Source organism: Lepisosteus oculatus, chromosome 7 (assembly GCF_040954835.1).
Source record: "Lepisosteus oculatus isolate fLepOcu1 chromosome 7, fLepOcu1.hap2, whole genome shotgun sequence".
NCBI lineage: Eukaryota > Metazoa > Chordata > Actinopteri > Semionotiformes > Lepisosteidae > Lepisosteus > Lepisosteus oculatus.
This window is the reverse complement of record NC_090702.1, coordinates 30914116-30937321: the sequence shown is the minus strand read 5'-3', so window position 1 is coordinate 30937321 and position 23206 is coordinate 30914116. Positions and strand designations below refer to the sequence as shown.

The following is a 23206-nucleotide window of genomic DNA, read 5'->3' as shown; positions in this document are numbered from 1 at the left end:
AAAAACTATGTTTTTGCAATAATTAGATTAATCAAAATCAATGATTCAATATAAAGTAAAAGATAAATAGCACTAAGAAATATATTTCAGTTTGTGGTTGTTTTCTCAAAATCTGGCTCATATGTTTGATGCATTATATAAAATACATGTGGGAGACCAAGCCCTTTTTAAGTGTCCTAGTTGCAGCTTGTGAATTATTCTTAATTTTAGCAAATTATATGTTGGATGCTAAATCAGATAAAGAACATGCAGGTTTATAAAGTACATATACACCATACAGTACAGTATATACCATATCAATAAAGACAGCATAGAACAGGTGTTATACAAATTTTATTATCACCAAGAGGAAATTCAAGCTTTCATACATTACATTTACATATATGTAAATTTACATTTACATTTAATCATGCCTGCAGTCTCTGTGATATACAGAGATTTATCACACAACACTTTTCAGTTTGTTTTCTGACTGAAATAACTGCTAACTTGGTTCAATTATGGTATCAGCTCAGGTACAATTTGACAGTAATTCAAAGGTTGATAATATATTAATAATATATAGTTATTATTTGACATATTTCCCTTGCATACAGTATATTAACAGCTTCTGAAACTAATATTAGACCATTTCTAGAAATAGACCTCCATAGCCATGTTTTGAAGAATGATACAATCAAATTACCTTATGTGACAAATAATTTCCAGTGTGTAACGTTTAAAATCTCAAAAAAACAAACAAATCAACCAAGAAATATTTAGTATTTTGTTTACTTATAGTTACACTCAATATATTTTGATGTGTGGTTTTAAAAAGGCATTAAAACAAGGTGATGTCATTTGGATTTTTATCAAATGAGAAGCTGTTTGTATTTTTCAGACTTCATTCTTTTCTTCTCAATGATGACTAGAGTGCTTATTGAAATATGCAGGGTCTTGTCTCTGATATCCAGTGGTGAAATTTCATAGAGGTTTCTTGCCAGTTTGTATAATGTATACTGTGTAGTGCCTGACAAAAGTATTCATCCCCTTCCAATAATGTTCAATTTTGTTAAATCACAAATGATACAGATTTTTCACTGAATATTATTAATCATACTTGAACACTCAAACTGAACACTTTTATAAATGAAGGATGTTAAATGTCAGCAATCATCCAGATTTATTGGATGGAGGGGAATACTTTTGCAAGCTACAGTAGTGAATATATTTTGCTGATACTTTAAATAAAACATCAATGTAAATGAATCTCACTGATTTGCCTTTTCTGTTTGATTAACAGCACTTCTTGAGGCTAAATACATATAACATTTTTGTTAAATAATTTATTGACTTCCTCGTAGATATGTGAACATGAATGTTTCATTTTTCTCATTCAGACTGTCTAAGCCCTAGGGGACAAGTCAGAATGCTCAGTGAAAGCCCATATATTTTAAAAAAGAATATTTGATCATTCTTTACAAAAAAAAGCTTTGTGTGAACATTTCTTAATTAGGTAAATCCCAATTCTTTTGCTTTGTGTAAGCTTTAAAGTAATGTTTTGAAAAAAAACATTAAATGAAGAAAAAGGGAATATATTTTAGCATTGCGTAAACTTTGAGTTGTGACATTTTTTACATTGAATCTAATTGTGGTTGTTGTCCTTAGAGAGATTTGCCATTAATGTGTATAGTTGTTGGAATAATTGCTTAGAATATATATCTTTCGATTGGAGTACACAGGGATATTACTCATGATTATTATTCTTGCATCAGAAATGTTCTTTGCCATTGGTTCAACTCAGCCATGCCTCCTGTCCATGTCACTATCCACCAGAGGTAGAGGAGTGGAAAGCTGGGGGGAAGTGAGAGGTATCCTATCCCCACCTGCTGACTAAGTGCAGCACGCTGATTGGATACTGATGCTGATTGTTGTACGCATCTGTCATTTCTGCCATGTGCTATCTCTTACAAACACAAACATCATTTCACTATTGTATTTGGATACATGCAAATAGTTGTTCATTTGTTTTTCTGTGAATCTCTTTGAAGAAGCAGACCACTGTAAGTCTGAATTTGCCAGTCTTTTAAAATTACTTTCCTGATTTCTGCTCCCACATTAAGGAGATTTATCACAAGTGGCTCATGCTGTCAGTTGCACTATCAACCCTTGTGAACAGCAAGTTTAACCAACTTATTTTATAGAATAGTTACATGGTGTATGATCTGTCCACTGAAATGCACTTCTTCCTGGCAAGGACTAAAGCACAGTGGTGGAAAAAATAATGTTTCTGTTGTTATAAGAAATTTAGAGTCATGTTCGAAAAATATCTTTAGATTGTATAGTATGTACTGTACACTAATAAAATTCAGTCATGAGCCAGTTTACAGACAATTTACAGACAAGATCACTTCATGATTTAATATAAACTGTACACACATTTTCAGTGTTTGTTTATCATGAATTTTTTCTTATTATCTAAGTGTTTTTACTGTGTGTCAACTCAATGTAATGCATAGAACCCATTTGCAGTGGATACAATCTACTGTTTTAAAGTTAAGTCTGACAAGTTTAGCTTCAGGAAACTGAAGCATTCATTATAATTTTATGAAAATTGTGATTTGAAGAAAACAAATGGATCTTATGTTGTTTTTTGGCTTTCCTAACCAGTTTCCTGACAAGGAGCTTCCTGTGGAAAGTGGGATTGCCAGTAATGACCGGCACACTTCCAGTAAGGCCTTGGTGAATTGAAGCATTTCAAACTGATGAAAACACCCAGTGAATGAAAGACTCACATTGATTGACTGGGCCACTGTGATGGAAATCAATTGTACTTCTAATATTCAATAACATACCCCATTTATCTGCATTTGATTTGTATTGTTTGTTAACACGATGGAGTGTTTTGAAAGATAATGCAGTCGTTTTTGCAGACATCGGGGCTTTCCAGTTTTCAGAGATAGAAACTGAGTGACAAGTCAGTTCTATTTTTCCTTTAAAGCATGGTACTAGGTTTAATTCTCACTCAATTGTGTCTGCTGCAGGCTTTTCAGTCTTTTTCGTTGCTTCGATTCATTTAACTCTTTGATTTCCTGGGAATTGTCATGCTAAAATGTGAAACCCCCCCCAAAAAAAGACAAGTAGTAGAAAAGCTTTTTGCATGAGATCTCTGCAAATTCTGCAGTTTATATCAGTTCTGTACAAATGTATCTTGCACTTAATTCTTTAGTTTGTTAGCCAGTCTTTTTTTCTATGTATCTCTGCAATGGCTCTACATTCATATCACAGCATTGAGAGCTCTAAATACTGTTTACCACATCTGCTCAGAGTTTTCACCTAATCCTCCAAAATATTCATTTATAATTTAAATAAAATAATTAAATATATTTAAATATAATTTATTGATTCCATTTAATACTTTACATGTAATTTACTGTATCAAAAGGAATCAAAAGGAATTAACTTATCTTTGCTTCATATAAGTTATTTAAGAATGCAGCTCTACACAAAGAATATTCTAGTACACAGTTCAGGAACTAATTATTCTGTGCTGGCAGAGACTGTGGTCTTCTGCTTCTCTTCTTTTGAAGAGGTTATAGCCATCAATCCCACAATTACGGTTCTTTGACCTGTGGATGCCCATAGACTGTACAGGAGGTCCCCAGAACAGCTTAAAAATGGTTCAACCCAACTAATACATCAGAGCAATGCACATTTAAAAAAACACTTTTTCTGTTATTGACCAAATTGCCATGAATGGATTTTCTGTATTTTTAATTACAGAATTGAATTGTATTGTCTGAAAGAGAGTGCATGAAAGGACTAACATCAATAAAATAATTTGCCACAAAGCAACAAAAATTACTGATATAGTGAAATATAAAGCACAACCATTTGTGTATTATGAGTACTTTTAATCTCACTTTGGATGTAAGAGTATCTTTTAATATAAGATTTCCCTTCCTTCAGACAAATGTTTTTGCAAAAATGTTGGCTTTCAATATCGGCTTATCAATATCAATGTCTGAATATAGTTATTCATGATTGCTAGGAAAGTACATTGATTTATTGATCCTTTAAACAGGTTAACAAGGAAGGTATGTACTGTAACACTCCAAGGTGTGATCATACTTTCCTACAGCTAAAATGTTTTAGGTGCATTAGATGAGCTACTCTGATAGGATTTTTAAATGTATCTTATTTGCCACTTTTAGTTCTAATAAACAAGGATTAGATATTTTGCTAAGGAGAAAAATAAGTTCATTTAATTTTGGGTTGTATTGTTTGATTTTCTTTTTCAGGTATTAGAAAACTTGAACGTAATTCATTCTAATTTATACACATACTTCTGGGATAAATTTATGTATTGTATTTGTATTCATAACAAGTCTGAGAGAGGTACAATCTTCTTGTTTTATTTTCTTTGTTTTCTTTTTCAAAGATGAGTATTATCTATAGAAAATATTAATAAGTAGAAAATAAATTTTGCCAAAACATGAAATCAAAACTTCTTCTGCACAGACTTTAATTCGTGATCACACACCTCATATGGAGTACATCTGGCATACATTTTGATTCAATCTTTAAAAAAGCTGGATGTATAATAAAAGACATTCTGAATGATTAATGGAAATATGTGGGCAGTGTTCTGTAAAGTATGTCATTCTACCCCTGCAGAGCTCAGTGTATGATTCCACTGTAACTGCTCTGGCTGTGCTCCAGGTAATTTTACTGTAGCACAAATCTGTGCTACTGTGCACGTTTTGTATATTTCTATACACTTTATTCACCAGAGGGAATGTGAGAACTTTCTGTTTAGATATTTGGAAAGATCTGAAAGATAGCCCGTGGGTTTCAAACAGAAGTTCCCCATTGCTCATTTAGTTTCACTTGAGAACACCAGCCCAGCTTGAAGCAGTCCGTAAAGAAATAGGTGCCACCCGTCCATGTCATGGCCAAAGCTCTGCTACACTAGTGAAACTGTAGTCTCCTGCTCTAAGCCATTCAGACCACTCAAACAATGCATTTTTTTCCGTGCCATAAAGCAGATGCTGTATTATTCAAGTACAATAGCAAGCACATCTGAAACTGCTTAGCATTTGAAAGGGCTCCTTCGGTATCTGAATTCCAGACTGTGCGCAGGGCTGTTAAAAGTTTTTAATGAGTCTGCTGCTGTAGTGATTGGATGACACATGCAGTTATTGTACTTTCTTAATGTGTTTTAGAGGAAATGCATTAGAAAGTGCTGAGGTGTCCTTTTTAATCAGCAAAAGTTTTTTGACCACAGAGAGATTACCATGTTGAAGAGTGAGAGCATCAGCAGTTTTATAGTTTCTAGGCCCATCCTAGTGATAACAATAGATGTGTACAGAGATAACTATGACCATGTGTTTACCTCCTGTTATCAACTGTAGTCAGGCTTCCGATTACATTACAATTCACTGAGTAGGTTAAATGGAAGTACTTCATCCTCTAGCTGCATTAATACCAGGAGTCTTGAAAGCTTGTGTTAGGGACCTGATTATACATATACTATATATACATATTTAATATTTATTAGGTGCTCTTAACAATGAATTTAAAAATAAGACCTAATTTCAAAGTGTATGTAATTGTCATCTTTGTATTGTCATGGTTGTCATCAGATATGTAGAGGAGTATTTTTCTGATATTAAAAATCCCATTAAGTAATTAACTTTTTATTTTTTGTAATTGCTTGACGTTAAGTCTTTTCACGAGGTACTAACAGAAAAACAAGTCTGAGATGAGCCTTACATATATTGATCTGAGGAGAGATATAGACTGTCAATAGTTTCATGCTCCTATTATCTTAGACAACTTGTATGGTTTTTAAGTAATGGTTTAACATCTATTCACAAATATTTGAAATGAGCTTTATAAGCATTGCACTAGATATTCTACCATGTTTAATAGCTACAATAGTCACATAAATCTAAGAAATTGAACAATTGTGTATGTTTTTATGCATTTTTTATACATTTAATAACTAATATTTTGACAATCAATCACAAAACCAGTACTACTGGAACTTAGAGCATGTTGCTATATCACTGTTATTGTGCAAATTTTAAATTGCAGACCATTCAAAATTTAATTATTTTTACAAAAGTATTTTTTGGTTGAAAAAAAAATATTTAGCCATGAAAATAGCTAGCATTCACAACCAAGGAAACAGACTTTAGAATTGCAAGGAGGAGCTGTCGATTAAATCCCAGGGGTGTTTCATGCCAAAGGTGGTTCATCACGGAATGACATGTGTCCGGCACCTTGCTATTTTTGAGGCTTATCCCTGCTGAGTTGTTGATCTTGGCTTTGGCTGAAGCTCAGCAGTCACAGAAATTGGCATCCATGCCTCCAGTATTTCAGCAGGGAAAAGAAACTCAGATCAACGTGTGGCCCTTAGCTTAGTTCACTATTACCTGGGTGGAACTCAGTTTTCCATTAATTAATGGATTGACAACATGCACTCATAAGTTCATCATATGAAGAGATATGTCTTTGGCAGTCTGAATTGTTTCAACAATGTATTTGTAAAAGTATTACAATCTTTTTCCAAAAGTGGGTATTAGATACCTTCATTACATAATCATATTGATAATAATCCTTTACATTATTCTGAACAAAATGTTTTAACAATTGTATTATATTTAAACAAGTTGTACACATCATTTAAATTAAAACAAAACAATTATGTTTGCCTAACAATTTACTATTTGCCTTTTTTCAGTATTTTTAATTTCCCATTTTTAGGATTGTTTTACACTATCTTAAGTAAATATTACATAATGTTATATAAATATTGGAGTCAGTGATAGATCCTGAGAAAATATCAGAACTCAGTAGGATACTCCTATATTGTGTTGAATCTATGGAAATCACTTCTGTAGATCTTTTTTGTGTGTTTTATCTAACAGCTAATGGGCATTTGATCAATAACATTATCTCTTTCAAAACCTTTTAAAATGGTTTATATAAAAGACAGTAATGCTTACTGACTGAGTTAAGGTAAAGACTAGGTTCCATTAGAACTTTAAGTGCTATGAACTTAAAGGGACCAATTTCCACTGGGAGTCTGCTTTTACTGCTACAACTGGAATTTGGGAACTGAAAGTGAACAAGATGGTGATGTATAACACTACAGTTGTGTGTAGAATGTTGTTATATTGTGATATTATAATATTATTATATTGTTGTTACATTGTTATATCAAGGCAGAGTGAAACATGTAGTGTAATTTTCTGATGGAGACTAGAACAAGGAAAGACATAATGGAAAGTGCATTTGTTACTCGAGTAAAACTTAGCAGGAAAAAAATACAAAACAACTTCAGAGCTTTTTAAAATCTCTGTAAACCACACACACAAAAAACCTTTAAAAGACATGTCTAAGTTTAAAGTTATACAGTATTTAGCCTCCTCACAATAAGACATGTTTTGGTCTTTTTTCCATTATTTTAATATTCTCTTTATAACTAATTTTATTTTTTATAATTCTGTTCATAACATTGAAGCTGTTAGAAAATGGATGGACGGAAGTATTTAAAGAATCATTTCAACCTAAAAAAGAAGTCATTTAACCTCAGAGCGAAATCCAGTTGCTGAATTTCTTTGAATTTTAAGCTGAAAGAAAGTCTTCAGCTTTTGGTAGAGCCAGAAAGGTGATTAATCACACTCACAAGTATGTTTTTATAATCTAAGGTGCATATGGACAATTCAAATGTTCTTAAATGTGAATAGACAGAATGATTGTAAAAAAAAAATGTTTTGTGTCAAGGACAGTCGATAGCTGATTGACTTGTATTGTTCTAGTTGAATCAATTGTGGCACAAATGTGTGTCTACAGCTGAAATTGAAATGTCTAATTCTATTCAGTGGGGAATGGAAATGTTCTTCTACATTCTGGAAATTCTATTGAACTATTAAATGTGCTGCACTCCTTATTTACATTGGATGCATAGGAAGCAATAGTGTATTTAATTGGAATTATTATATTAGTTTTAACATCTATTTAATAGAAGGATATGATTAACTGATGAAGGGAGCGTCAAAATAAATCAATAAAAGAATAAGAGATAAAAGAATCCACAGTTGTACATCCTCAACACCATGGTAAATTTTACAGAGGATTACATTCCTACCATGTATGGTCGTTCACTGAGGTGACTCTTTTGTGATTTTTGTGTGGAAATAATGTAACCTTCTATATTAAAGCAAGTCATGCATTTTCATATTATTTTTGTTTCCTAAATTTAAAAAGCAGTCATAATCTTGATTGATAATAAATTTTGATTGTTGAGTAATATCTTTAGATAGTGATTTCGTTTCACTGACTTTGTTTTTCAATATTTTTTGTCTAAAAAGGTACAGCAGCATTCAGGATGTTTGGTTATGTGTTTTGTAATCCTTACATTTTGACTAAAAATGTAAAATCCACATATATAGTTAGTTTTTCCTATGCAGGTTTTATTTTAAATAAAGACCCTTTCCCCATCTGATTCAGCTTTACAGGCTACTGCCAGAGGATTCCAGTGTCAGTGCAATGCTCCTGTGGTGTGTTATTTTTGTGCATACGTTAAACACTCTGTGCTAGTGGCTGATATCATCACATTATCCATGTGCTATCACCTGAAGCCTCAGGGAACCCTGGGATTTCTTTTGTGATTGCTAGAGAGTGTTTTATCCAGCTCATTGACTCCCATTCCTCAAGCTACTCACTGCATCTGGGCTGATAGCACACCCTCAGTTAATATTAAAAAAAGAATGGTGCTAGGCAGCATCAGGCTTTAATCTCAGCTGGTTTATGGCATCCAGGGGCCATCTCTTTCTGTAATTTTCATGAACTGAAGTGACTGTGTTAGTATTGCATGCTGGAAGGAGTTGACTGCAATGCTGAGGTCTCACTTTCTGATCTGTGTGCTGGGGGCATTGTGGGGTGAAAGTGTGGCTAACCACACTCCACAATGCCTTAGATAAATATAACTCGGCACTTCTAATGACTGCTTCTGATTCCGGTCTATATTTCATGTAATTTCAAGCTCGAGTAAATTAATAAAAAAAACTTTAATAGCATTTTTGCTTCAGTGCATTTCTGAAAAATAAATGTATCAGGTTCAGAAGTACAGCACAGTGTCTGTCATTTTGATGGGACAGGAACTTCCACAATATGTTTATTAAGCTAATCATATTTAATTGTAAGGAAGACTTCACTGGTGATTCAATTACTAAATAACTTGTTGTTCAATTTTATTTGAGGCTACATTAAAACACCTGTTGCATTCTTATTTCATAATAGTAATTGAACAAATTTGAAAATGTTATTTTTTAAATTGTTCAGCTGTGTCAGTCCTTGTAATATTGATATTTTTGGTCCTTGGAGCAAGGACTGTTTTTACTTCAAACCATTTCTTGTTGTGTCTAATTAGTGTATTGTCTGCAATTGAATTAGTTTTTATTTATCTTTGTGTGTTTCCCATTAACCTTTAAGAATTTATTTTCAGACATTTTAATTGTATTTTTAAAACTGATCAATTCATTTACAATTAAAATTAATTTTGTAATATTCCTAAATGCTTAACCAGATATTTCACATATTTCCACATATTTCAAATTTCATGAAGTCTCTTGCTAGATACAGTATTTGTGGATTTTACATTCTTACTATGACTTATACTGTATTGCATATCCAACAAGGCAGCTCACACTTGGGGGAGTGAGTCATAGTGTTATATACAGTACAGTAATAGATTGTTATGCACTGGGACCTGTGAATATCAAGGTGGGTTGGACACTAAGAAAATAACCCTAGACTTTTCATTTTCCATATATGTGATGATCTATATTTCATAACTGCCAGCAATATTAAGAGAATCTAGATAATGCTGAGTCTATAAAAGAATTAAACTGACTTTGTGTTCATTTAATTCAGCATAAGGTGTGTTTAATACTAATCTACAGTAGATTCAAAATATAATAGAATTAAATTGATTTTTTTTATTCACAGAAATATTATTGTTTTTTGTGCCTATTTTATTATACTACAACATTTGATACTGAAAGTCAAAATACAGTATCATATTTTTGTTGTTGAGGTCACTTCTTCTTGATAGGCTGGTCTCTTGACCCAAACATTTTAACCCACCAAAGTAAAATAGTGTAATTTTTCATTTTAACTAATTAAATACAATACAATGAAAGCAAATAACATACACCTTATTATGTCCTAACTCTCTTACATATTTTGTTTTAAAATATCCTTGTTATTAATATGGAATCAAGCAGTACCACACCTTTAACATTAACAGCTCAGTAAAGTAAATGTACATTGAAAGAGGATTATCGTACTGGTTATTTTAGAATGGAAGGATACCACAGTTCATTTTTAATTATGGACAGGTGGTGTCTGTGGTGTGCAAACAGCATGATTAGAGTGTGTGGAAAATGAACTCATATCCTGCTGTTTTTACAGATTGTGGCTCTGCTGTTTGTTTCTAAATTAACCCTGCCTATCACAAAATGTTTGTTGTTATTTACCAGTCTTCACGAAAAAAGTCAAGTGGCAGACTGTAAATGCTTTTTAGAAGACTGTTTACTAATCTCAGCATTCTTTCTCAGCATTTATTCTAGACATTTGATTATAACAGTATGGTAATTTTCTTTTTTGGTCTCTAGAGAATTTATAATGCTAATCTCCTTATATATCATGGCTGAGTAGGTCTACTATTCATACACAGGTACAAGACACACTTGGAGATCCTGCATTGTCATCCATCCATCAATTTTCCAACTGCTTTATCCAGCACAGGGAGCCAGAGCAGATCCCGGTAAGCAATGAGCACAAGGCAGAATACACCCTGGATATAATTGTTCACAATGTATAGTCAACTGCTTAATAAAATAAAGTATATAAGACAAACAGTACTTTGATACTTTGAGCTTTATGATACTGTCCTGAAAGAAATTACATTAAATATGTATTGCGTCAGTTCACTATGATGCAGCTGCCAAAGTCTAAGCTTTATACTAGGTCAAAACTCCTCTTCTAGCTATAGTTTATCTGGAGGAATAACCTTAATTTAGTTACAGTTTTTATTGAGCACATTTTTTTTTCTAAACACTTGTTTAATCTCTGTTTTATTTATTTTTTATAGTACTTCACATCAGTAGTTGCATAGCTGATTTATAGCAGAAGAGCTTTTGAGCAAACTGTCTGAGTATAAAGAATTTATACCCTAGCGGAATGGAATTCGTGCAATTAATCATATGTCTACATATTTTGTGTTTTTAATATTTGGAATGCTATTTTCAATTGATTACACTATCCACCCTGCAACTTCACTTCTGACCTGAACAAAACACCACATATACTTTCTCAGAGAAGTTCTCCCAATCTGATGACTTTCTTGTGACTGTTACATTTACTGAAGGAGCTGAGCTTTGATTTCAGGTTCAATATTCAGTCACATTCCATCAATTTGTATTGCAGAAGTCATCTCTACAGACATAATAGATTGTATCTAAATAAGGTGCACACCAGCCATCTTGGCACATGACGATCCACAGGGAAATTCTCAAAAGATATTAAACTAGAATGTAAAGAGGGAGAATACAGGGAAAATATGAAATGGAGATGCACTGGATTTAGAGCCGAAAAGACAACCCCAGAGAAAAACCAAACATCAGAGATTTAGGCAATCATGTACTAAAACAAATACATGAGATAGGCATGTGTAATGTACCTGTATTTGGAATCACAAGAACACATCTAACAGAGATTGATACAACATACAAGGATACAACATTATTGGATACACTGTGTTCCTTTCTTCCATCTTTCCACTGACAGGAGAGATGGAAGAAGGGGAGGTGTGGCCCTATATGTCAAAAAGACATCCTGGCACATACAGTAAAAGTATTTATCAAAAAGGTAGACAGCTGTTGTCCGAATGGTTAATTATATCAATCAAGAAAACGATAGAGGCTGAAATAGTTATGTTTTTATAAGTATTTGTTTTAGATTTTGAAATACTTAGTACATTACTTTAAGTGATTAACTAAAATGAGCATAATTCAGGTGAAGGTAAAGTATATAATACATTTTTAATACAGGTAAAATATATTAGCAAACCATGAACCAGAGGATACGAATTTACACTATGGGGCGTGCATTTAGAATGAAGAACAGGATGTTTTACTTTTATAAAAAAATTGTAAGAGTCTTAAACAATTGATATCACTTCTTCTTTCAAGATGAACCAGTTGAAATTGTTGAATCATTTAGCTACTAGCAACCAAAATAATCAAGATAAGCTAAATGTGCTACTCTAATCTATAACCTTTCTTAATGTTCTTTTACTGAAGAAGGCACTTGGAAGATCCCAGAAGCAAACCAATTGGGACCAGATGCCCACAAAGCTGAAATGTGTATTTTAGGTTATGCTGCTCTATTGTAATACGCGTCATGAAATTGTCTACATTTGAGGTACTCTGTCAATATTTATAGCTGAACTGTATGTGGTGACCTTTAACAGAAATAAGACACATTTTGAAGGATGGGTGGATGTTTTTTTTTTAAATATCCAATTAAGTTTTTTGATCATTGTGTAGTATTTAGATACATTGTATTGGCAAAATTGTCAACTTGTTTTTCCGTTTGTATTGCAATCTCTTAAGCACAAGTCTGTCTTTTTGTGCCTTGTGCAGAAGTGGTGGCTGCCTACAGCTGGAAGACAGTTTGATTGGCTTTGTACCGTAGTGTCTGTGAAAGAGAAGAGAGGAGGCCCAGATCTCAAAGTGAGATAACCTAGATACTGAATGTCTTCAAACATGAGAGTGTGTAGTATGACAGTGATGTGCTTCTGAGGAAGCTCTGTAAGCTCAACACCTGATTGATTTGGGAACAATAAACAGCACCTAACAGCAGGAATACAGCTTTTGCTGTTTTCATCAGAAAATTACTGAGCCTTTATTTTGTATTCTCAGGGTAAAAAGATGTACTTATTAGGAGCTGTTCAGATTCGGATATGCAGAATATTTTTAATTTTCATTTACTTGCCTACTATTTTGAAAAACTTATTTAGATGCTAGTAATCAATCATTGGGCTTTATTGGACACTTACCAAAGCACCAAAGTGAAAATAGAAATATATTTGTAATTCATCATTAATGTGATTCATCATTAATCATATCTTCTTATAAATAACTCTTAACATTGAAATACCATATCCATTAAAAGTACCATGAAACATTAGGATAAAACAAACCACTGAATGTCATTAGTAATAAAGGTTAAGATTTTAAACAATAGAATTCAGCTCGCTATGTGTCTCAAGCTACTCACATCCTTATAGATTCATTAAAAGTGTACTAACTTCAGTTATAAATCTATGTGTGACAAATGGTAGGATGCATTTTCAAATATATGAGCTGTATGTTTTGCTTTTATGGCATTAGAAGATACATAATATACAGAATATAAAAACAATTTACAGACAACCATCTGATATTAAAAATATATAGTCAAATATTTTCTTACAGTACATACAGTATGACTCAAAGCAAGTTCAAGATCATGCAGGTGCTATATATCTGTGTAAGGCTAATTTGTCCCTTCTGTTTATGCCACCAGAAACCACAGTTCATCAAAACAATAGTAAAGACCATTCAATTTTTATTTCAATAGCTGTCTTTGGCCATAATAATCTGAATTTAACTTTCATTTTTTCCCCTCTCAACACTTTGTCATCTCTTTTGAACATGTACAGTAGTAAGAACACTTGATATCAGCAGCATGATATAGTCCAGAATGAATAGTTTTGTAAAGACTCTAAATACTGTAGTCAGTAGTCTAGATATTAGTATTATGTTAATGGTTGTAATCAATATATTGTTAAAGACATACTCTGTTTTTTTAATACACTGGTAAAGGTATTACTGTTTTCTATTTCCGAAAATGACATCAGCATAAAATATATATTAATGTAACAGCACTTCAGAAGGCAATTATATTTTCCCAGGAAGCCTTTTACTTTAGCTGCATGCCAGAACATCAGAACCATCTGCTACTTCTTCTTGTAGTACTCCCCTAGACTTCCTGAAATAATAAGAAATGTTTTTGATTTCCTCACTGGCGCTGAACCGATTCTTTGATAACTTTGTTCTTTTAACTAAAGTGAGGATATGAGGAAAAATACTTGCTGGGCAATAATGCCCTAACCTCTAGAAAACCGTCTACCATGTGGGTGGTAATCTTTGATTAAATGGCTTTACATTTCCTTTGTACTTTCTTATGCTTCTCAATGTCTCTTTCTCCAGAAGCCTGTCTGGTGGTATGTTAACACTCAGACTGTGTAAATGAACTGCCCCTGGTAGAAACTTACAGAGCCATGGAAACCAGTTAGATTGATTTTATATGTGGTGCTAGACAGGGGGAGGGGTGTAAAATTATAGCTGTTGGGCCATTTTTAAGATTTCAGAGTAAAAAAAAAGTATCATTACAAGTTTCAGATTGTCATCTCTTCAGTTTTATAGTTTTATCAATTGTTTAAAATAAACATTTCTTGAAGAAAGCAGGTTCCAACTTCCATACATTTTAGTTGATCTCTAGTAATTATGGTAATTGATTGGATGTGACCCAAAAAAATTGAAAGGCAAAATATGTTGTTTTATTCTGTGATCATTCAATGAACTATTAAAATCTGTGCACTGTATATTATAGGTCATATATGTGTCAATAACATGTTTCTCCTTCTTTTGACAATTACGTTTTTTTTTCAGTGTCTGATGTTTTGATCTTTTTTGGCTTGGGCCTGAGTAAGATCTTACAATAGGGTTCAGAAACGCAAAAGAAACAGTGTAACAAGACTTTATATTTCTGATTTATAAAGATCCATTTACAAATACAGTAGATATTAAATTAACTGTCCAAAAACAGATTATGTACAAACTGCAAGATTACAGCAAGACTGTAATCAAAACAGGCCTGCTTCCAAAAATTATGGTGAGTACAGGAAAGGTGGGCACAGATGGGAATAATAATAACATTGACATTGTCGAAAAAAAGAAAGGCTAAAATAACTACTTTCAGTATTTTGTGTACAGAAATCTCTCCTTGGATGTGGTGATTCTTCTCATTGATATTTTGGAAGGCTCAGGATTACCATAGTTATGATTTAATGGTATTTCCAAAAAGCAAGTCCTGTGTTCCGCAAATACATTTCATAGAACAGAATTTGAATCAGCGGGTTGTTAATACTGTGCCACGTCTTACATCATAGGATGTGAAAAAGTACACAAAGCCAAATGATCTCGTTTCTGGGAAATAATCATGTAGAGTATGAAAATGCTTCCAACCCTCTTCTCAGGGTTTAGAAAAATGTGTCCCTCCTATTCTTTTTCAGCCAATCAGTTCTCATTTGGTTGGTTTGGTTGGGACCCCACATAGAGGCTTTTCCTTCCTCACTTTATAAAGCCCCCCACCACTTTCTTAGAAGTAAGAAATGCAAGCACACAGTGAGCAAGATAACTGATTTCAGTATGAACTTCATGTTTTAAAAAATTCTCATTGAAATATTGGGTCTTCATTATGTGTGCTGTGATACCCACTGAGTGCTACTGTCTTTATAGCAACATAGCACAGTGTGAGACTGAAGGAAGAAGGGACATCAAGAATCATTTAGTGTTTAAGGGGTCTCTGCTGATGAAGAGATTCAGTGTGCAGAAGTAATTCTGATTAGACTTGGTCAATCATGCTTTATAATCCGCATATTGAAAAAGTATACTTTTATTTGGAATCTTACATGAGAAATATTTGTACATTTACCAAACCACAGGTCACTTGTTTAAGGCTTCCTTGAATAAAACTGCTTAATATAATGAAAGGTGAATGTTTTAGTCATGAAATAATGGTGCTTGTGTAATGTTTTTAGCTCAAAATATAACAGTGAACAATTGAGATAAAGAGTATGTAAGGTTTGAAGACTAATAGTCAAGAGGAAGAAACATGACATAGAGGAGTGAGCAAAAATTGGCACAAAAAAAATTGATGAAGCATGAGACTTTTGAAAGTTAGTTTTGTTCCAAACAAGCAATGCATATATGTTTACTACGTTTGCTGATTTGTTTCCCCAAAAAACATGAAACCTTTTTATTTACAGCTCAACAAACCGAGACCAGTAAAAGCCAAATTCTTTTTAATGCTCTGGAAACTTTTAACCTTTTGCTGGAAATAGATATGCCTATAATTACATGCAACAATGACTTTCAAAAAACACCTTTCATAATTAAACCATTAGCTATTTATTTTGAATTTTGAATTTGTTTCAGATATTGCATGCTGTCTTTTTCACTTCATCTGTGTTAGAAAATATTAATACACAATTTTGAAATCAAAGACAAGAAAACTAGAAATAGTTGCGAAAACAAAGTTGTAGGAGGTGGTCTTTAAAAGATTTAATCGTTATCTTCATCTGATGGACAGTGTGCTTTGAAGGAGATTATGTTACATTAGCTGTGCTTTAGTGAAGAGGAGCATTATACTGGGCAGGGAAGGAGAATAGACAAAACTTTCAAAGGGATAGCGCTTGCTATTGTTGCAGGCAACAACCATAGCTAACAGATGTCAACAGGGATTTTCAGGTTTTCCCTTTAATGGGTGGCAGTTCCCAATAAACAAACCTATACATGTGAGTGTGGATAGAATTGCACATAACATCTGTTTAGGGGATTTTAATATCTTTTTAACCTGGAAAATGATAAACCATGGAAAAAACTACCTTACATGTTTCTTTAAAAAATATAGAGTATTTAGCAGGGAGAGTCTACCATAATTCTTTGGTTTACTGTGGGTAACCTCTGCAGCATTATAAATAGTATAACGTGCGGCTTAGTGGGATTCTTTCTTGTTCCTCTTTTAAAAAGAATTGAAATTGTAATCCTTCAATAACAAAACCCAGCATACAAGCAGTGCAAAAACCTGTGGTAACAAGGAGTTGCTGGCAAGATTTGTAATGTGACCAATATATGTGTACAGTATATTAATTGTACAGTATATTAGAGAATTTACTAGAATTTAGAGGAACAAAACAAAATGTGTTCAATTTCTTTCCATATACAGTATATATACAGACAAATTATAAGGTAATAAACGCTTACAGGATCCTGAAATTTGACAGGATAAGGCCTTAATATTTTACATAGTTAATATTTATCATGTATTTCAGGAACCTTAATTTAGATTTCAAGATTTCTGGAATTTTAAAATAGACATTCAGATACAATAATTGTTTTCTGAATTTCGTTGTAACTCAGTGGATTTTCCTTGCTTGCATATGATACCAGGAAATGTTTAACCCCTATTGTGTTGTGACAAAGGGCTGTTTTAATCCCACTGTGAAGGGAGGTTCACACAAAGTTTGGTTGGCTGTTTGAAAGAGCTACCTTTTGGTACTGCAGCCTTTCAGCCAGGAGCTGTGGAGCTATCATCAGAAACCTCTCTGCTTGCCTTGAGGATTACAGGAAGAAGGAATATGTGTCACCAACCAGATTTGTATGTTGTCAAAAACAGATGTCAATGACAGCTCCATGAATCAAGAAAATACTTTGAAGGACAGTAAGTTTGTAATAGGAAGGAGAATCTGTGTTTTCCATCTGAGTCTCAGCAAATTTAATAATAGTATGTGTTTGTTGTGGCTAAATCTATTGTTAGTAAAACATATTCATGTCTCAGTATTAATTTAAGCATTAATGCATTCGTTTGTCACTCTGTTGATTAGCATTGCTTTGTTGTTACTAAGAGTCGCAAGTATTATAACTATGAAAGTGTTTTGAAATCCATTTGCCTAATAACCAGAGGTTTTACTGATTGTACATTTTTTTCTGTGTTACTGTTCTTCCTATGTTTCTTTTTTTGAAGCTTTATAGAAACTGAACGTTTAAATTTAGGAAGTCAGCAAATACAGGCATTACTATGTTTCCTTCTGCTTCTGTAGCTTGTCTAGACTTGGTTATCTCTTGAAAAAAAAGATTATACAAATTTTACCTTATATGTTTATTTTTTACATATGTTTTGCATAAAAATAAATTCTTTAGGATAGTTCTGTGTTGCTGTTGTGTGGGGTTGTGCTCTGTATTGTATATATAAAAAAATGAACTTTAATAGTTTTTATATATATTAATGCATTTCTTGTTGAAATACATTTAGAATTACATTAGGTGTACTTACTTTATGTGTGTTTTGTTAAATTACATCTTTCTGGAGTTCTTGTAAATGCTTTTACTTGCAGAGAACTTTGAACAGTTTGTTTCTGAAACTGTTTGACACGCAGTGCATAAATACATTATTAATACTGCACTGTGCATCCCGTTGAAGAATTTTTAGATTTAACTTTCAATAATGCATGCGCTTAGATTCCATGACTTCCTTGCTTTTTTTAAAGCAACTCCTTTCCTTTCATCTCCATAGCAACAGTACTGGGCTTAGGTCACCTCTATAAGTTGGTATATATCAGCAGTTTGTGCACTCTGAAAGAACAGCTGTACATGTTTGATATGACATCTAAGGATCCACAGCTGTATGGAGTGAGAGGGGGTTGTCTTTTTGCAGTATGTAAAATCTACATTTTTTGTAAGGATTATAAAGTTCAGTGAAATATTCAAGTTGTATGTACAATACATCACCTTCACTTTTTGGTATAAATAATATCATACTGTAGTATTCAACAATAAAAGATTTTCATATGCATATGGGGCTGTATTAAGAAAGAATTAAGTAATTGTTAATCAAATTCTAGGGTACAGTCTTGGAGGGCACCTGCCTTCCAAATACACTTAAACATCAGGACTTTAACTTGGATCATTTTGACTTGTCTTATGTCATTGCTAATACACAAATTGATAAGAGGGGCCTTCAAGAGGTGGTTAGCAATTCTGCCTCAAATCTCTAGAGTCCTGGTTGATTCTGACCAGGTGGAGTTTGCATGCTTTTCATGCATTAATGTGGAAATTAGTCAAGTGATCTGTTATTGTCCACCTCCCAGAGACATTCATGCTAGCTTGTTCAACTGCTCTAAACTATTCACATAGGCATCTCCCTCATGAAGAAGAGGCAGGTCTTCCCTGCTCATTATCTTGTCTTGTCTATCTCATGCATGGAGTATGGGAATAGCCAGAGCCTCCTGCCTTTTTGGGAAAAAGGGAAAGAAAATTGTAAATGTCAGCTAGTATTGCTAAGACATGATTCTGAATTATTTTTCTTTTTAATTCTCACACAAGCAGAGGCTTGAAAGTCAGATAAGCTCTTGAAAGTTATGTCAGATACTGTACACCCTTAGACAAAAACCCTTTTCGCTGAAGAGGAGTATGAACCATTGTAGGTTTCTCACTTGAGATGCGCAGACCTTAACCCTGCTTGATTAGAAATATATTTAAATATAGTAAATTGAAATATAGATTATTAGAAATAGAAATTAAATATATATATATAATAGAAATATAATATGACATCTATCCAGTTTTGCTGTTTCCATCACAAAACTGTCCCAGCTTTTCTCTAGTACCACCAATTACATTTTCTATGGATGTTCCACTGGGCCTCAAACTGTGCTACTACCAAATTAGTCTCTTCAAGAAGTTGCAAACAATTATTAAATAACCTCATTAACCTCTCTCAGCTATACAGTATGTTAAAACCTCTTTACCATATCGAGGTAAATCCCTGACTCATCAAACACACACCTCAGTTTGATAGAAAATTTGCCATTATTAATAAGGCTGACATAAAAATAAATGTTTTAAAAATATGGTTTTGGATTTAACTAATCACCTAGTTTATTTAAGTGATTTCCTATTTTCTGATTTAGATTTCTTTATTCACAATTAAATACATACACTAATCAATTCTTTTTTGTGTCTGTACTAGTTATATCCATTATCATTTTCATTTTGAGACAGATTTTCCCCAATGATTCATTACTTTTATTTCTTCTTTCACTATTTTTAGTTTGTGTCAAAGAGCAAAGAAATCCGGGTTGGAGTGAGAAGAATTTTAAAATGACATTTACCTTCTTTGCAGGTTTTAGAGCACATCCACGAAGCCTGCCAGAAAGGAAGACTGTAAGAGACGAAGGGATTAACATTGCAAGGACTCTACAGGTTGGACAAGTTTGAAGTCACGATGTTTTTGAGTTCACTTGTGAATATACAGTACCTTATCCCTTTAGACGAACATCATACTGTATATCACAGTTTTTGTTCATGTCTTGTGGAATTTGCTAAATTAAAAGCAGCAATCAGTACTGTATGTAGTTCTCATGATCTGGATAAGCAATATGTTGTGTAAAGTTTAGTCAGATTAAGGTAGTAATGTAGAATTTTTGTAAAGCTTTTTCCTCAAGAAATCCATACAGTAGTATTTATTTTTAAAAATCAGCATTTTCAAGTAGATGCAATTGTTGTACAGTATGTGTTGAATTGGTAAAATTTTGCTTTGCAAACAGGAATTTGTGTTAAACACCTATTGATTTGTAGGTCAATAAGTCCTAGAATCAGCAATAAATGTGCTCTTTGACATGCAGTAACTGGTAATCTTGTTCTGTGTAGAAATTTATCGATACTTTCTCTGTTCCTTAAATTGTTCTTCTATGAAAGTTATATATATATATGGAAGAATCAATACAGAATAAGGGGTCCTTCACAAGTACTAGAGAGAATTGTAACCTTTCTGAAAATGGGCTGCAAGTGAAGTGAACTAATGTAAACTAGCTAACTAATATTTTTTAATGAACGTTTCTTAAATTTGAAAACTGATCATATTTAATTATTTAATCATAATTAATCATATTTAGTTATTTTGTTTCTAGACAGCTGATTTAGGATTAAAATGAAAGATATGAGTGAGCATTGTGAGTATTAGCAATGATTTAGATGCTTTCTATTTCTTTCCATTCTCTACAAAACCCCCTAAAGGTCAACTCTGCCATTGGCCATTACATCAGCCAACTACGTCAGTCTGTCTGCACAAATCTGATAGAACAGAAAGACAAAGATTTTTTCCAACATGAAACATCACAGCACATCATCATTTATTCTCCCTCATGTTCTTTTGGGAAATCTGTGCAGTTGGATATTCTCTGAGTAATTTTGACATTTTAGATGTTTTTTTTTAAATATAGTAACATATTTGGTAGCTTTGTTAAATTAAATAGAACAGTCAGCATTACTTTTCCAGTGTTACGGCTGCTACTCCCCGCAAGCACCTAATCAACCATAAGCACCACAGAACGAGGTAACTAATTATCTCCAGCTTTCTACCATCAACTTACTTCCATTTAAACCCTCTCTTCACATCACACTGTGCCCAGTATTGGTCTCTCTCTCTCTGGAGTTCATACTTCGCCTTCGCTAAAACTTTTGTGAATGGAAACCAGGGCTTTGAACATGAACTCGTCCTTAGACCACTACTTCAGTCTCATGGATCAGATTGTTATCATCCAAGGAAATCTCTCATTTTCCTAGTTCTTCCTCTACTCCACACAGAATCCAATTTATATTAAGGCTGGCCGGGCCTAACACATTTTTCCTGTTGTACAAGTAAGCTGCATTGAAAATCTCATTGACACAAAGAAAGAATAATCTAATGCAATGTGTGAAGTAGGTGGTAAACACAGGCTGGAGGAAACAGTGGGGTTAATTTCCCTGGTATTTAAATTAAAGTGTATTGAAAAAAATATACCGTGTTACTGTCTTAAGATTTTCATGTTTCTTAACATATATTGTGAAAGCTCTCATTGGGGAAGCATGTGATACAGACTGTCCTCAGTGATGAGTTAAAAGCAAGCGGCTGAGTCTTCATTTTTGATTTGTCTCATAAAGGAGTAAGCATTGGAATATAAATGGAGAAGAACGATTGACTGATTTGGCAATTTGAAACACAGTCAGGCATGAAAGTTTTGTTTGCAGAAGCTTTTGAAATTGGTTTTGAATTGTGAGCTGCCAGATTTTCTGTTTGCTGTGTCTGCCTGTGTTTATGGGATTCTTAAGGCTTTTAAAATTGTTCAGTATTATCTGTTTTTTTTTGTGGTGATGTGCAATAAGACTGAGAGTACTAGTGACTTATTTTTTGACTAGTTTGGGTTTGTATTTATTAGTAATATGTGCAGATGATGAAAATATTCTGATATTGACTTCATTGTAATAAAATACTACATTAAATGCTATTGGCTGTCATTGGTTACAATACATTTAATAAAGCACATGTTTTTCACAGAGTACTGAATCAAAAGCTGAAAACATCTTTGAGCTAATCTGATAAGCTATTCCTAGAGATATGTTCTTGTACTTTTAGTTCTTTTAGCAGTTGGATGTGTATTATTCATCAGAATTAATTTTGCTATTTGAAATGTTTTAACAGCTTTTTCCACAATACAAAGAAAGAAAGTTTAGCTTCCTTTGATAAATTTTAGTAATTTTGTGTTTTGTGAATGAAACGTGGGATGAAACATTTCTTCCTATTTAGCTTTACATCCTGTTTCATCTAATACTTTTCAAGTGCATGTTAGTAAGGCTTTGTTTGACCTTGGATTTACATTAAAAAATTGAATTGCTTTTTCCAATAGAATTATATTATGTTTGTCTTTAGTGCGAACAAAAAATATAGTTATAATAAAATAAAAATTTTAGAATAGCAATTGTGAGTCATAGCAATTTGAGTTGTATGTCTTAACATACAATATCTTACATTTTTAATTTTTTGTTTTTCTTTGATATCTTGAGCACTGTTTTGAAAAGACAGGTGCATAGAAAGAATTGGGAATTTAAATTTAAATTTAAAGTAATGAACCCTTACTTCTAAATATACAGTATATGTTTCTTATATGACATTAAGAGTATTAAACCAGTCAATACTTGACTCGATACCACATTAGTGAGGTCTAATATAAGCAAAATATTTCCTTGCCTTGACAAATGACATGTATACATGTGATTAAACAATCTCTTTAGACATGTATAATGACTTTGCATTACCTGTAGACATGACAGTATCTTCCCAGACAAAACCTGTTCAGCCTAGCAGAGAGGTTGTGTTTCACCTACTGGACTTATCACTCACCTTTAGATATAGGGAGGATGATCATTTTTGACTGTGAGGGATAGCCAATAAATGTTATAATATGTATATTTACCATGTAGCTCAAATAAATACAAATGCTCATGTT

The 23206-nt window shown here is 33.0% G+C and overlaps 1 protein-coding gene across 19 annotated transcripts in view; it reads left to right on the top strand.

Annotated features, from left to right (window-relative positions):
* nrcama (neuronal cell adhesion molecule a) overlaps nt 1-23206 on the top strand; it is a 122037-nt gene that overhangs the window by 19106 nt on the left and 79725 nt on the right. For 16 of the 19 annotated variants that reach the window (XM_069192382.1, XM_069192389.1, XM_069192383.1 and 13 more), the window contains exon 2: nt 20065-20144. The exons of 1 other annotated variant lie outside the window; for it this stretch is intronic. The gene's annotated coding sequence lies outside the window, so the exon portion shown is untranslated. Of the gene's footprint in view, nt 1-10729; nt 10820-17453; nt 17605-20064; nt 20145-23206 lie in introns of those variants that run through there. 2 more of the 19 variants (XM_015338966.2, XM_069192374.1) reach the window with 2 other exon arrangements.